This window comes from Rousettus aegyptiacus, unplaced genomic scaffold (assembly GCF_014176215.1).
Source record: "Rousettus aegyptiacus isolate mRouAeg1 unplaced genomic scaffold, mRouAeg1.p scaffold_m13_p_3, whole genome shotgun sequence".
Classification (NCBI taxonomy): domain Eukaryota; kingdom Metazoa; phylum Chordata; class Mammalia; order Chiroptera; family Pteropodidae; genus Rousettus; species Rousettus aegyptiacus.
In genome coordinates this window covers 122,072,857-122,085,881 of record NW_023416306.1, presented here as the reverse complement: position 1 = coordinate 122,085,881, position 13,025 = coordinate 122,072,857, and the positions used below count along the sequence as shown (strand labels likewise).

Sequence of the window (13,025 nt, the reverse complement as noted above, 5' to 3'; positions counted from 1 at the left end):
CTGAAGAAGTTACTGTTACATTGAGAATATAAAACAAATTAGCAGAATCATCTAGTCCAGTTCCCTCATTTAACAGACCGAGAAACCAGGAAGGTGAATGCTTAGGCCCATGGCTCTTGACGAGTGCACTGCCCTGCGGAACTGCAGGGGCAGGCCTGGGGCCGGGCTTTGTCCTCCATGCCCTGCTGCCAGCCCAGAGGCTAGAGCCAGGACCAGGGATCGGCTCTGGTTTTCCCTGCATTTGGGGAGCAACTCCATGGCCACAGCCCTGACATCCTGACTCCATGGGACAGCCACTGTCAGCATCTTGGAGTGACCACACCTGGCGACTTGATTTGAAAGTTTTTGGTGGCACTGTCTTATCTTACCATGAAATTTAAGTAATTTTCTTTGGAGACATTTACTATCTTTGAGACAAAGATATACTTTGGAGAAAGTATAATTTAGAAAGGAAGCCTCGGAAAAAGACACATTTATGAGTAACTTCCAGGAAGGCAGTTTGCCACAGCCATTTTGGCTCTTCCTCTTGAGTGATGTGAATGGGACTCCCCCAGCTCACAGCGGTTCCATCACAGAATGGTCCCAGCGGAACTTGCAGGCGTCCACCTCCCATCCGCAAACTATACTCCCCAACACCGTCATCCTGCTGGGCCGGATATCGACCGCGGCACCAGTAGATGTCCAAAATATGGCTCGATTCATGTTTCATATCTCAAGTCCATGAAAACAATTACGACAGAATATACGTAAGCGGTATTAGAAGTGATATATTACGTGTCCCTTTCCTGCTGTTCCACTTTCAAATTGACTGAAATCCAAAAATGTCGTTGTACAAAATTCATATTTCACTGAAAAAAATTAAGTAGAACATTGAGCAAGGCATGGTGCTGTCTGCCAAATCATCTCCCATCCAGAAGTACCTTCTGGTTTCTTCTCCTTTGTGTGTTCCAACATCTCTAGTACAGCTAAATGTTTATTTTATTTATTTATTTTTTAAGAGCTGACTAAGCTGAAGGTTAATGCATTACTGTGTTTATCTAATTCTAGCACCTTCAAAGAGCCTCAGTTCTTAAGGCTTAAATACCCACTGTCTCAGGCCACATTTCTTTTAGTTTCCAGTATGGACTGGAGTTTGTTCCATTTTATTGCCTTTTTATTTTTATTTTTCAACATTTTAGGTTTTATATCTGCACTCCAAAAATTGAAGAATTCCAAAGACTGACATTTTTATTGCAAGGGTCCATTAACTAATTTCGAATATTACTCAGTTGGCATCCTCCCACAGCTGAATGCAGCCTCTTACCAGTGTCCTTGTTAGCAGTCTGGTGGCCTGAGCCTGGGTTTTTGAGCACTCGTTGTGGTGAACAGTTTGGGAGCTGCGAGCAGACAGAGAGGATCACCCAGGGCGACAGACATGGCCTGTGCTATTCTGATTCCCAACAGCTCCTGAGTATTAAAATAGCTGGTGAGTGTGAAGAGACGTGAATGGGGATGCTCCGGGGATGGCAGGAGGGATGGCGACTGCTGGCGTGGAGAAAGGGTTCCTGCTGGTACTGAACACTAAAGGCGTGGTGGACGATGCATCTGGCACCCCAGGTGATGCTGCCACTTGTAGGAGCGCAGACAGGCAGAGCCGGACTGAGCCGGGCAGGCGGCTCCGTACGAAACATATAAACCTTGGTCTTAGAGATGATTTTATGAATTTGATCTCAAAGGCAAGGGAAGTAAAAGCAAAAATAAATGAATAGGACTATATCAAACTAAAAACTGATGCACAGCAAAAGAAACCAACAGCAAAACAAAGTGGCATCCAACTGAATGAGAGAAGATATTTGCAAACGATACCTCCAATTAGGGGGCTAATATCCAAAATATATAAAGAACTCATACAACACAACAACAAAACAACAATCAATTTAATAAATGGACATAAAGATACTTCTTCCAAGACACACAAATGGCCAACAGGTATATGAAAAGATGTTCAACATTACTAGCTATTAGGGAAATGCAAATCAAAACCACACATGGTTTTGTATGATACCTGGAAGTAAATCTAATGAAAGATATGCAAAAATTGTATGGAGATAACTGTAAAGCATTTAAGGACACAGAAGAAGATCTGATTAAATAGAGAGATATATCATGTTAATGGATAGGAAGCTTAGTATAAAGATACCAGTTGACTTCGATTAATACAGGGTGTTCATGGCATTTGATTACATAATCTTAAATTTTATATGGAAGAGTAAAAACAAGAATAAACAATTTCTAAGAAAAATAAAATGAGTAGGGGACACTTCCATGTGGCCTATCAAGACTTATTGTGAGTTACAATAATTGTTGTAATAATTAAGACAGTTTGGTATTGGTATTGAAATAGACAAATTGATCAATGGAAAAGAGTAAAAAACTCAGACACATGCAATATGAAAACTTGATAAGAAAAGGGTGGCTTAACAAATCAGTAGCAGAAAGATGAACTATTCAATAAATTGAATAAATCGTGAGGGGATAAAGGCACCTCATACAATATGTACAAATAAATTCCAGGTGAATTAAATACCTAAATGTGAAATGAAAACCTTAAAACTTTTGAAAAATATATGAGACTCACTTATCAACCCATAGCAGGAAAGGATTTTTTAAAATGATACAAAAAAAAAAAGAAAAGAAAAAGAAAACACTAACCATAAGAAAAAGATTCACAAATTTGACTATGTTAAAAAATTTAATTTCTGTGCAACTAAAGACATCATATATAAAGTTAAAAAATAATGCTATAAACTGGGAGGAGATAATTACAACTCGTGATCAGCAAAGGATTAGAATTCATAATATATTAAAAGCTCCAACAAATCAGCCAGAGGAAAAAAAGACATACAATTGAATTGGGAGAAAAAATTGAGTAAATTATATGAATAAACAATTCACAGATAAAAGAACTGAATGTTCAACATATACAAAAATATTTTAAATCTCGCTAACCATCAGAGAAATGTATATGAAACAAGATACATTTTGTACCTATCAGATTGGCAAAAAATTTAAAAGTGAACTATCCGAAGTGCCGATGAGGAAGGGGAACCACAGGAACTCATACACTGCTGCTGGGAGTGAAAATTAGTGCAATCCTGCTGGAAAGCAATTGGCAGCCTCTGGTACAGGACCTGACAGTCACGTTCTAAGTGTAGAACCCAGAAGACTGTCGTGTATGTGCATTAAGAGACACGTCTGTGGACTTTTCTGCTTGCAGAAAGTGGAAAGAACTTAAACGTCCACCAAACGAAAACATGGAGATATCGTATATTTATAGAAGCAACTAAATGACTAAGTTAGATACATCTTGAAAGCATGATGGTGAATGAAGAGTGGCAGAAGAATCTGTGTAGTATGACACCTTTTTCTGAAATTTAAAAACACACTGAGCAATAGAATGTCTATGTATGCATATTCATGAGGCAAAAGTATAAAAACATGGATAAGACAAAGAAACAAACATCAACTTCTAAGTGCACTTAGATCTGGGGACATAGAGAGAGAGGGAGCTGAAAACGAAGAGGGCTTTACTTCATTCTGTCTCCCAGGACAAAATCTTAACATTTGTTCCATCTGGGTGGTGGCCAAGCAAGCAGAGTTTGTTATCTCCCGTGTTGTCTATATATTCGAAATGCGTCATGGTTTTTAAAAAATTAATTTTTCTGAGGAAAAAAAAACAAAGCCCTGCTCAATCTCCATCTTAAAGTGGGCCATAATTCAAAAAACATTTAAACTAATTGATGTTTATCACCTCCTGAATAGCAGTTTAGCCTGGCTGGCTGAAGCGCAGGACCCTGGGGCAGCCTGCCTGGGTCTGAATCCAGCTCTGCCACTTCGAAATGGTAGCTTTAAACGAGCTACTTAATCTCTCTCTGCTGTGGTTTCCTTGGATGCAAATGCTGCTGCTGTTGATGATGATGGTGATGGTGGTGGTGGCGGTGATGGTGATGCTATTAGTGCCTACTCATCGAATTGCCTCAAGGATATGATGAATTACTGTTCATAACGCACTACATAAGTGGACTCTTATTATTATGCCTGAATATGACCTACCATTCAAAGAGACGCTAGTTATTTGTTAGATGCAAGAAAGTGGGGAAGGGGATAAATAAGCTTTGAAGAAATCACATTGAGTGGATGTTGTTTTTAGTGTTGCTCTTCTACTGCAGTGACAAAAATATCTCTCAGATCTCTAAAATTAACCTGTTGAGTTGGAGATGATTCACCCCCAGCGACTTCACAGTTAGCTCTGGTAAGTAAAATTATCACTCATTCACTTTTCAGAGCTGGCTGTAAAACCAAGATAAAAAAACAAAATCAATATGTAACTGATGAAATATATAGAATTCCCTCTAAAAATGAAAGCTACATGTATATTCAAGTTTTAATGAATATGTGATATTGTTCTATTACATAAGACTGGCTTTTTTTTTTTGGTATATAAAAAACAAAAGATGAAATGTTGTTAGATGGGGATTTAAATTGAGGCCTAGTTAATGTCTCAAATAAGTGAGAAATCACAGTCACTAGGGAGCCAAGGACAATTACAGGAAGGCAAAGATTGCAGGCTTTGTCTGCCGTGGATTTGAACTGCAGCTCTGCTACTTACTAGGCTTGTTTGTAGCTTTGAGTGCCTCAGTTTCCTCATCTAGGAAAAAGGACTCACAGTCCCTCTCTTGCAGAACACTGTGAGGATCAAATACCTGGTATATGCAACCTCAGGTACATAATCCGTGCTCAGTAGTTAATTTTATCTCTGACATGATTATCATTAATCGAGTTACAGTTTCCTCATTGCTAATGGACGGGGTGGATTGGGGGAAACGAAGACACGATGAGAGAGAACCCGGAAGGTCTTAGAGTTGACACTGCCAATGCTTCTTCACGTCACATGAAACAATAAGTTACTTCAAGGCCCGGGAATTTTTTTGTGAAATGAAAAAAACTTGGTCTTCATCTTGAAAATGGTCAAATGCTGCTTTTAGAGCATAATTTTTCAGTGCAAGGCCTTGCAACAGTCTGCGTCTGCTTTCCTATAAGAAGCACCCTGTTTGACTACCACTGCTGTCGCATGTCCTTGCTCAGCACCCTGAAACATTCACTACAGCTAGGAAATTTCATCGTGCCTGGTGTCACCCAAACCCTTGAACCCACATTCCTGACTGCTAGATGAATGAATCTCTAGGACTGAGCAGCCACCAAGGGCAAAGCCAAAACTCGGTGCCCGCTCCCAGGCCTGTGCCAAAGGCAGGATTTCAGGGGCACCCAAACCCAAGCTGGAGGCAGGGCGATTGGCCACATGGCAAAGGGAGTGAAGACTGGCTAGCATGACACCCCTGCCTCTGCATTTGGTTGTCCCTGGAAACTCGGTCCTTCTTCCATCCTCCACTCTAGTCCTCCTATACCCAAGCCTGCCTCCCACTTCTTACCCTCATTTTAAAATGATCCATTCTCTTGGTGGGGGAGGAGGGGCAACCGGTTTGGTGCTGAACCACACAGGGGAGAGAGAATGCCTAGGAAGGATACAGTGTGGCTCTGACTGCAGTGAGACAGCAAGCTGTGAATAGAGACTGCACTTTCACTAGCAAAACACATATTTGCATTTTAAAGGAAGAACATGTTTATCCCTCAGGATCCCTAATTGGCTAATTATTTAGGGAAAACGGGTCTTTCACCCTGTCTTGCTTGATGGAAAGAGAAAGGTTTTGGATGGGCAAATGGGAAGCTCAGGTAGGACAGGCTGAGTTGGAGGTGCCTACTGCACAGGCTCGTGTGTCCCAGATGTGCACTCCTCACAACCGCCCCCCGCCCAGGACCCTTTGAACTCAACATGCTCAGCACTGAAGCCATCTTCCCCCCATGCTTCCAGAAGCCTGTTTAATTGGTGGTGCCTTAATGTCCTCAGCCCACCCATCTCCCAAGCCAGGAGAAGCACTCAGCATCATCCTTGACTCATCCCTCTCCCTCAACAGTCATCCATGCTGTTACTTAATTGCCCCTCCCCATCACTCACAGGACAAGCCTGGATCAAAATCACAACGCATTTAACTGTCTTGCTAATTGCCGTGGCTTTCTACTGCCTTGGGGACTGTCTCAAGGCAAGTGAAAGTGTTTGAAATCCATACTTCATATCATCTTATTAGAATTTTTGAAATTTTTATGGCCCATTTCTTGTCAGATCTGAGCTGATCACCACTTTTACCTTATAGTTGGGCTTCGGAAAAGCTCTTACAGTGAAGAGGATAAACATCAGCTCTGTCATTTTCTTGCTGCTCACTTGCGCTGGCATGATTAGTATTTTGTCTTCAGTCCTCAGTTGTTTCTTAGAGGAATCTTTTGAAATGATGGGTCCATTTTGTGAGGGTTAGTTTAGTTAGAACTAAAGAGAATAATCACTGAGTCTGTTTAACCAAGCACACATAAACATAAGCTGAAATAAACCAAAACTGCTGAAAGAAAACAAACAAGTGAGGGTTACACTAATGTAACCCTCATGGATTAGTAAAATCCATTTCCTAACCTTCCCCCACCCCACCCCAGGTAGGGTTCTTTCCCCTCTTCCCTTAGAATGCCATAGACCACTGGGTCCCAGGGTCAGCCTGTATGGTAAATATTAGCAAAGCTTAATTTTTGTTAGAAAACAGGGACACAGAAATAGAGGTTCTAATATTTTCATTTTGTACACCCCCCAGTGTTACCTGGTGGAGGCTGCTGCCCTCTAGGTCATGGTGACCCCACCCATAGGACCCATAAGCTGCTTGCTTCTTATTACAAGTGGTGGAAATTTGAGGGCCTCAGGTCTTCCCAGCAGCAAGGGGGAACCCAGGGGATATGTCCTCAAGGCAGATGGCTCTCTTGGAAGGTGGAAGGGCTAGACCTAAGAAGGCCTTAGAAATGTGCTGGATTAAACCCTCAGTCAGTAAAATCCATTTCCTAACCTTCCCAGCCCATCTAAATTTTACTGTAATGCCTTTTAAAGTATCCCAAAATACCTTTCTTAAGCTCGAAAGTGCATCTCATTCAAGTATGAAAGGGATTAGATCAATAAAAGGCATTTTTTCATGAGCTTCTTAGCTTTGATCATTTCTCCTTGGAGGTGGGGAGGATTAGTATTTTGACATGACCTTAACTCAAAGATCCCACCATCCATTGATGATTTCATGTCATTGTACCTCTCTCGGTGCTATGTTTTTTCTGTAATGTTCCAGGGGTATACAAACAACAGTTTTATACAAGAAAAGGGAAATGTTTTGTCCCCACAGCTACATAGGGATCACCAAGAACTAAAGCAGAGGCAATGTCTTCTCTAGAAGGGTGTTTTATCATTGTCAAGGATATCCGATCCTGCAGACTACCTTACACCCACAGCCAACCTCCCCCCACCCCCACTCCTTCACCATTCACCCAGAGGACAGGCAGGGAAGCGGGAAGGGAGGGGAAAAAGGCGTCGATCTCCCCACTGGCTCCTGGACCCTTATCGGTATTGAAAGACGGAGCATAAGGGACACAACGGCTTCAGTCAGCTTCTCTGGGTGCATGTGCATCCTCAGAAGGATGAGTACTCATTGTGAAGCTGAAATTCAAAGTAGTTTGTGAGGCTGCTCCATCTCAAGGAGGTACGCTTTAACTTCCAAGAATTAAGTATAAGTGATTGAATACCAGAAACTTGGACTACAACATATCACCTTCTTCCCAGGGTCTTCCTCTTTCTCATACCCTGTGGACTCCCCTCCCACCCTTTTTATATTCCTGTTATCCTGCTTGGATGGATAATGCTTATTAAATGCCACAGTTTGGTTGTCTCTGGGTACCGTCTCGACTCCTGACTTCTACTACATACTTTTAGATAACTCTCTTCCTTGCCATCATCTTAAGCTATTTAACGGGAATAATTTTGTGTGAGTGCTGGCTATTACAGCTAATTTCCAATTTTATAATTTTGACACAGCTATCTGTACTCATATACAAGTTTTCCACACCTTAACCAGGAGTAGAAAAGTTACATAGTCCTGTGAGTAAGGAGAGAAGAATCGAGTCTGTCCCCCAGCCCCTCTTATTATGATGTACCCTGGGTTGATGATGCTCAGAGCTCTTCTCTGTAGCTGACAGCCCACAGCCCATTATCTTTTGTAAGTTATCATTTACTTTGTTTTTCCCTGAATATATTACCTTGTTCTTACTATGCTGAAGCTCATCTACCTCTTTTCTGCCCACTCACCCAGCTTGGTAAGATCTTCCTGCTATTTATCACCACTGGTTTGGCATTTCACCATCTGGGAGCTCTAGAAACGTGAACACATCACTTGTACTACCGCTGAACATAATTTATAGTAACATCAGCTGAGACTGGCCCCAGCACTTTTTCATGCAGTGAAGGGCCCACTTAAATTATCTTTTGCTTCCTCTCACCAAACTAGTTCACTACCATTGTCACACCATTCTCCCAACACAGTTCTGGTACTATTCATTTTCTTGAAAATGTTTCTAAGGATGCTTATTCTCAGAGCCCAGACTTCATAACTATTATACTTGAGCTCTTGTGTCCATCTTGGTTTAAGGAAGCTCTTGTTTTTTACTATGACAATGAATTTTGCAGCTTCATCCATCTCGTCCTGTGCTAGTCAGGTGAGATATACAACAGCTGCATAATCATGTTTTTAATCCATTCTCAGAGACTCTGAGGTACTATAAACAATCCATTACTTTTCATGGTGGAGGAATGGGAACTTTTGTTCCTAACACGGTGAAGAGAATCATCCCTGGCTAAAAGAGCGTTCTTATGTCTTGTATACAGGTATAAGACGATGGTTTTTGCCAAAACCTATTCTAGATCTCATGGTGTTGCCACAAAACAAACATGTACCCACTGATTGGGCCTGTTTCCCCAGATACCCCAAGTGCATTTCTGACCTTGGCTCCCAAAGCTCACACTCTTCCCCTCAGCCTGCAGTATTCTTCCCTGGTGTTGGTCACCAACCTGGTCCCTCTGCAGAAGGCTTAGAAGGATGGATGGAAGGAAACGAGCCCAAGATTTTCATGTGCAATGTGTCTTCTGAATAGGACTGCTCCACCCAGCTCTCCTTCTGTGCAAACTGTCCCTTAAATCATGCATGTATCTTGGAAACGTTAATGTCTCCCCGCCCCTCCCCTACAGATCCCTGGGCATTGTAGAAGTTGACCAGAGTGGTGTCTTGATGTTATTTCTCTCAGTCATTTCCCTGCTCTGTGCATACCACAGGATGTTGTAGGGATATACATATTTGTGTATAAATATATATACATGTGTGTGTATGTGTGTGTGTATGTATGTATGTGTGTGTGTGTGTGTATATATATATATATATATATATATATTTTTTTTTTTTTTTTTGCTAAGATCCAGTAAATTTGAGAAGTGGTAGGCTAAGGAAAATGACACCGATACCTTTACTGCAAGATTTCTCAAGGCCTTTAATAAGCTACCTGGAATGGTGAGTCATGAAAAGCCAGTCACAATATTTAGTCATCTATAAACTCATTTAAGATGCTTCTTTCCAGGAGCATCTAATAGAACTAGTATTCTCTAGGAGACACATTGAGACATGTCGTGATCAGTGGGTCCTACATTCAGCATGTCAGAATCACTTCAGGAGCTTGTGATTACTGGCCTTGCTCCTAAAGATTTTAATCCCAACAGTCTAAGGTAGAGTGTGGGAATCTGCTTGTTTGTTGTTTTTTTTTCTTAAAAAAGCTTTCCTTATGACTTCGATGATGACTCGATCTCTAAGGCTTCAGAGATGCTATCCCCTATGACCCTCCTGAGCCCTCACCAAAGAACTTGTACCCAAGCTCCTTTGTAGGTAAATAACATATTTATGCAAGAGAGATGCTGAAAACTTATGAGGGAAACCACCCCAGGCCTTTGTGATCTGGGGAAAATTACTAGCCCGTTTCCATGCCGTTAGACACCACTTCCCAGCATTGTAGCCATCCCCATCTATCCACCTTCAAGTCAACCTTCCCCCACAGGGCTTCAAGCCCACAGAGCTTCCCCCAGCTGTTCTCACTCATGCCAATTTGGCTATTTCACACCTATCTGTATTTTGTTTCGTTTGTCTATATCTTGAATCCCTGCAGGACCATATTCAGGGTAGGACCCAATTAAACACATGTGGGGGGTATCCCCCATAGCACTTCATACAGAGTTGAACAAACAGTAAATGCTCAATAACTGAAGAGAAACGAAGGGACAAAAGGGACTTTGGCCCAAAGATGGCACACTACGAGCATTTTTAAATGGACAGTAATGGGTGTTTATCATTGTGGTATGTGGTATCAAATAAAATGATAATTTAAAAGGTTAATTTTAAAATATCAACCTTTACAATATCTAGAAATCATACCTATTTAGAAATTAAAACTAATTAACCATAAGGTAAAAATACTTGCTGTCCATTTAAAAAATATTCAAGGAGGGTCATAGTTTTTCAAAATTCTTATGGGGCTATGTGAGCATAAGTTGTGACAGCCACTACTGTAGAGAAAAATGTTGGGTTAAAAGCTGTTGGCTAAAAGGGCAGGGTTTGGAATTAGGCTGGCAGGGAACCCTTGGTAAAACTGCCAGCCTCACCCGTCTCTTAGGGTTAAAACCATCAGGTGCCTGGCACAGAGCCAGCACTCCCTTCGTTCGATCAATAGCCGCCATGTCCCTGCTCCCACAGAGCTTACGTTCCAGTGGATAAATATTTAGTTAATTCGTCGCTGTGTTGGAAATGCATGTTTGCTGCCTTTCTAGAAAGCCTCTTAAAATATCTTATTCTCAGGCAATTTTTAGAAACTGTTTCTACAAAGAAATGGCTCAATTTTGATATTCCAGAATGGATCTACCTAGATTCCACTGTTCCTGTCAGAGTAATCATCTGAGGAGGAATATACTTATTTCGATGAAAGGGCTATTACTCAAAACTCTTTAAGCTTTCCTGTGGAATTGTCTTCGAAGCACAGCACAATCTTTTGCAAAGCCTTCATGCTTGTAAATATTTGTCTTTGAAGGACAAATTTGATGATTTTGGAACAAAGGTCATTCACACAAAGGTCTGATGACCGTGGTGGATGATCGGACTGGGCAGGAATAGTATTTGTCTCAAACTTGGGAAGAGCATAAATCAGGAAGTCGGACATTCTCATGGTAAAGAAGAGCCAAGAGACACCGTTTATTCCCTTCGCACTGAGGCTGAGAGAGAATCCTGGCCATATCACAATCACTTGTCCGTGCAGTTGCTGAAAGATACTATGGTCTTAAACTTTAGAGAGAGAGCTTCGTAGGGCTGTGGGAAGCCCATGGCACCTCCTACTTTAGTTCTGTTGATTCCACTGCAGTGACCCCACTCCAGGCCATGCCACTTGGGGTCTATAGCTGGAAAAGGGCTGAGAGCTGAAATAGCTGACCTGGAAGGACCCAGAGCTGAGAGAACAAAGCTGAGCCAGTCTGTGACAGGGCACGCGGGTGGAGGAAGCGCCAGCGCCTGTGTCTGAATTGTGTTTGAGTATTTATTGAGTCTGTGTCTGCGAGAGCTGAGTGTCCAGGGATTAATCACTGTCCACTGAGGGAATGAGCTCAGGGTGGGCAGAGGAAGTAGATTATGAGATGGGGAGGGGCCAGACAAGGATTGCAGAAGCTGACGTGTATGACTGGCTGGCTGTTCACTCTGCCTATCAAATCTGTCTCTTCTAAATGGTTATGGTGCACTGCACAAAAAGCTCTAGGGATCCTAGAGGGCCCTCAATTCCCAAAGAATAAATTTGTTTTGTCGTTTTTTGTTTTGTTTTGTTTTGTTTCATTTCTCAGTATAAATTTGCACTGTGTTTTACTACTTCTTCTCCTTCCGCAATATTTCTCTGGTATTTTCCTTAACACCATCCCATCCTGTGCCCAGAACTGAGCTGAGTGCTGTTGGGAGACACCATGTCTGTCCTCAGGCAACTTGAATCTCCTTGAGAAGATGATAATAATATGCATACAAACCGTCAAGTAAGGAAGGCCAGTGGGTTTCATTTCAAAGGTCAGCTCCAGCTAATTGGTGACCTCATGGAGTATTCATCAAATCTAAGACATATTGATTATAAGATGCCATTTCATCTACTCTTAAGAAAGAAAAAGGTGCTGCCAATTAAATTATGATTATTTTCTTATTACTTAGAATTTTTATTTTATATGTACTGAAATATTCATTTTGCCTTATTTAGACATAATGTTATTTTTTAAACATATATTACTGTTGTTCATTCATAAAATGGAAAATAACAGGGAATAAATTGGTTGTAGCTTTTTAAAACTTCTTCACACTCAGGGTACAACCATCTGAAGCACCTTTGACTTGGAGTTGCCGATGTCTTGTTTCCCACGCGTGCGAGTCTCTGTGCCAGGAGCCCTGGTGAGGCCACATTTCTTACAAGAGTGCTTTTGACTTTTCTCCCAAATCTCTGGCTTCAGTTGTGTAAATTGATGTGCACACAGTAATGACAACCACAGCAAAACTGCCACCTGGCAACAGTGACTCTAAGACACATCTCAACTTCTAAGATCTCAAACAGGAAAAAATACGTCTTAGACTCAATGAAGTATGGATTCTGAGACTCAGTCAAATAAAGACGACCATGGTCAAACAACCCTGTCTGCCCCGGGAATGGGACTGGCATTGGTGCTACGTGCTTTTTATAAAGCAATAATTTCATCCTGTATAAGTCGCAAAACTGAATGGTTTCCAGTGCAACTGTTGTAGGGAGTTCTCTATGATCATGTAGAGCTGAGAAAGCTGTATGCATGAAGTAGGTCTGAAAAAGGTGAGATTTGGTCTGGGCAAGAGGAGTCCACTTCGAGAAAGGGAAGAACACAATTTAGAAGGTTCAAGAGAGTAAACGAGCATGTCATGTGGAAAGGACAATTGGACAACTAGGCATGGGTATGGTTTAGTTATGCGATAAAGGCATGAGTTTTTGCTCTAAGA

General features: G+C 41.6%; 1 protein-coding gene across 1 annotated transcript in view; it reads left to right on the top strand.

Moving 5' to 3' along the window:
• Positions 1 to 13,025, top strand: part of TNFAIP8L3 (TNF alpha induced protein 8 like 3) — a 34,930-nt gene that overhangs the window by 20,307 nt on the left and 1,598 nt on the right. The window lies entirely within an intron of this gene.